A 3,861-nucleotide genomic window follows, 5' to 3' on the forward strand; every position below is an offset into this window, starting at 1 on the left:
TGTAAATATATGTGTGTTTAAAGTATTATTTATATTTATAGTAAATGTAAATTCATAAATATATAAGAAAAAATATTAGAATAATTAGATTTTAACCGGGTTTTTTCGGGTTTTTAATCGGGCCGGGCCAAATACCGGGCTTTTACTGGGTCGGGTCGGGCCAGACCGAGCTTTGCCTAAAAATATAGGGCCCGTCGAGGCCCTTAGCCTAGGCCAGGTATCCTATTACAGTATCCTATTTTGTACGGATAATCATAAATAAACAGTAAAAACTTATAATTATCCAGAGAAAACACGAATATTCATCGTGTTCTTCATAATCAAGCGAGGATTCGAAGGCGTTATCGAACTCCGATTTGGGCGTGCAAGTAGTCGAATCGAAACTCTTGACGAGTACAATCAAGTTCTACAATCTATACCACTGTAGAAACATCAAGTAATTTTCTATATTTTTTATTTAAATTCGAATTTAATTAGATTTAAATTAGGACTTTTTGATTTTGATGGTTTTATGTGATTTGATGATTGCATGTTGTTGAGAATTGAATTCTAAGCATTTTGGTATATCATATGTTTGATTTGGAGTTCAGTAACATGTTTAAAATTGAGTTTAATTCTCGAAATTAAGGAATTAGGTTTTAAAGTTTCTGAATGTTCTTAATTCAAATTTGGGGTTTTCATTTCTGATAAACATGGGTTAATTCTGAGGTTACTAGTGTGTTGGGCTTGATTAAAGGAATCGATTTATGTGATTTCATGCGTTGTCAGGCCTCTGTTTCGACTTGGCCGGATTTTTGAACCTTTCGCCACAGTTCATGAAGATTTGGCCGGAGAAGACGATCGAGGGATCGTTTCTGTTGATAACTGGTACCTATGTGTTGGTAAGGATGTGTAGAATAGTTCTTGTATTAAAACTATGTTGAATCGAATCGTTTTAGTCCCGATTGGAGTCGCCGGAATCCGGGGAATGACCGCCGGAAGCTGGAATTTCCAAAAACCGGTCGGTGTTCATACCCGACCCGACAACATTCATAGAGGATCCGTGTTAGGAATATGTGTATTAGTTTGATGATAAGTTAAGCAAAACACTTAAGTAGAAATCTAGTGTTTGTAGCCTCAACGGATAAGACCATCTTGGCTATCCGCTGAAGAAGTAGCTTTACTTAGCAATAAGTTTAGTATTGTAGCACATTTCACTCTCTGGTTTCAAGCTGTAATTCTTAGATGTTGTTAGGAAATGATCAGTCATGTTGACTACTAATGGATGTACAAATAGGAGGGCTAATTCTAAATATTTCATGCCTTGTAATTTTGTATAAGTGAAGAAGTGTCAACGGATATTGAAGACCTTCAACGGATAAGAAACAAAGCTTCAACGGATGTCTCTAATGCTTCAACGGATAATATCCATCAATGGATAAGTGCTTCAACAGATAAAGACTTCAACTGATAATGCATCAACGGATAAAGCCTCAACGGATAAGGCATCAACGGATGAAAGCTTCAACGGATGCTTAGTTCATTAGCAGTTGATAGTGACAATTCACAAGCTGACAGAGGCACATGGGTTGACAGAGACATACTGGAATGTGGAAGCCTCTAGGAGAAATCAAGAAAATGCAGCATTTCCATTCTGATGCAAACAAGGAAGTATTCAAAGATTTACAGATTATCCTAGATTGCATTGGATAGAGAAATGAAGAAGAAACATGTGAAGAATCTTTTCAATTGTATTTTACAGTTTGTCTTCACTTGTAAACTTGATGATATATAAACCAAGTAGTAGCTAGTAATTAGATATGAATTTTCCTGAGCTGTTTAGAAATATCAAAAGAGAAAATCATCTAGTTTGTACTAGGAAGCAGCTGTGATTTAATTCTTTGAATCACAGATTTTCTGAAATAACACATCTCTGGTGGAACAACAAATCCACCAGAAAAGTTTTTAAGTTCTTTGTGCTCATTACATTTGTGTTTGAATATATATCTGTCTGCATCAGCTTCAAGCAATTCACACACATTTGATCACTCAAACACTTAGCCTTAGAAACTGCTCAAAACTTGAAAAAGTTTTGAGATTTACATTCAACCCCCCTTCTGTAAATCTCATTGTTAGTCCACTGGGAATAACAATTGGTATCAGAGCAAGCTCTTAACATACAAAGAGTTTAAAGATCTATTCTGCTAACATCATGAGTGCACAGAAGAATCCTCCTGCTACCATCATGAGTAGGAAGGATATTGGTGTAAAGATCCCAGTCCTGGAAAAAGATAATTATCATCACTGGAAAGTGAAGATGCATTTACATCTTCTTTCTCAAGATGAAAGCTACATCAACTGTATTGAAAATGGTCCTCGCATCCCTCACAAAGTAGCCACAGCTGCTACTACAACAGTTGCTGTTGGACAGTCCATTCCCAAACCAAAAGCATAATGGACTATTGAAGACATGGAAGAAATCCGCAAGGATAAGAGAGCCATGAACATCTTATTTAATGGCTTAGATCAAGATATGTTTGACAATGTCATCAATAGCCAAACTGCTAAGGAAGTTTGGGATACTGTACAAATCATCTGTGAAGGTAATGAGAAGGTCAGAGAGAACAAGATGCAGCTTCTTATTCAACATTATGAATATTTTCACTTTGAAGAAGGTGAATCATTAAATGATACCTTCAACAGGTTTCAGAAACTATTGAATGGATTGAAGCTGTATGGTAGAGTGTACCAAGTCATGGATTCCAACTTAAAATTTCTTAGGTCTCTGTCAAAGGAATGGAAGCCCATGACTGTCTCTTTGAGAAATTCTCAAGATTATAAGAACTTCACATTTGAAAGATTATATGGAATTCTGAAGACTTATGAACTTGAAATGGAGCAGGATGAGCTGTTGGAAAAGGGAAAGAGAAAAGGAGGAACAGTTGCTCTTGTAGCTAACAGTGAGAAGATGGAAGCCAGGAATGAGGAGAAGACAATGCCAAGTCTCAAAATTGGCACAAACAAATCAGAATCAAGCAAGGGTAAAGAGCAAGTTGCTGAGGATGAAGACAATTCCAGTCATGATGAATCTGATGATATTGAAGAACATTTGGCCTTTCTGTCCAGGAGGTTTGCAAAAATGAAGTTCAGGAAAAACACAAAGTTCACTAAGCCAAACAAAAACATGGTGGACAAATCAAAGTTCAAATGTTACAACTGTGGCATTAGTGGACACTTTGCAAGTGAGTGTAGGAAGCCAAATTCTGAGAAAAAGAAATTTGAGCAAGTTGATTACAAAAAGAAGTACTTTGATTTGCTCAAACAAAAGGAAAGAGCTTTTCTCACTCAAGATGATTGGGCAGCATATGGGGTAAATGAAGATGATGATGTGGAATATGTCAACCTAGCCCTGATGGCTAATTCTGATGAAAATGAAACTAGTTCATCAAGCAACCAGGTAATTACTACTGATCTCTCTCAGCTTTCTAAACATGAATGCAATGAAGCCATAAATGATATGACCAATGAATTATATCATTTGCGTGTTTCCCTTAAATCACTAGCAAAAGAAAACACTAGGATCAAGGAGAATAATGTGTTTTTAAGTGATAGGAATGTTGTGTTAGAGGATCAGGTAATTGAGCTTGAAAAGATAAAACTTAAATGCTTGACTGTTGAGAGTGAACTAGCAGAAGCTGTTAAGAAAGTATAAATTCTTTCTACACAGTTAGAAAGTGAGCAAGAGGTAATCAAGGCCTGGAAAACATCTAGGGATGTTAGTGTTCAGATTGAAAAGGTTCAGGGAATTGAATCGTTCCGTGAGGATGCCTGGAAGAAAAACAAAAAGGAGTTAGAATTAATTGATGGATTGTCAACAGATGT

Source organism: Apium graveolens, chromosome 11, assembly GCF_009905375.1.
Source record: "Apium graveolens cultivar Ventura chromosome 11, ASM990537v1, whole genome shotgun sequence".
In the NCBI taxonomy this organism is placed as follows: Eukaryota; Viridiplantae; Streptophyta; class Magnoliopsida; order Apiales; family Apiaceae; genus Apium; species Apium graveolens.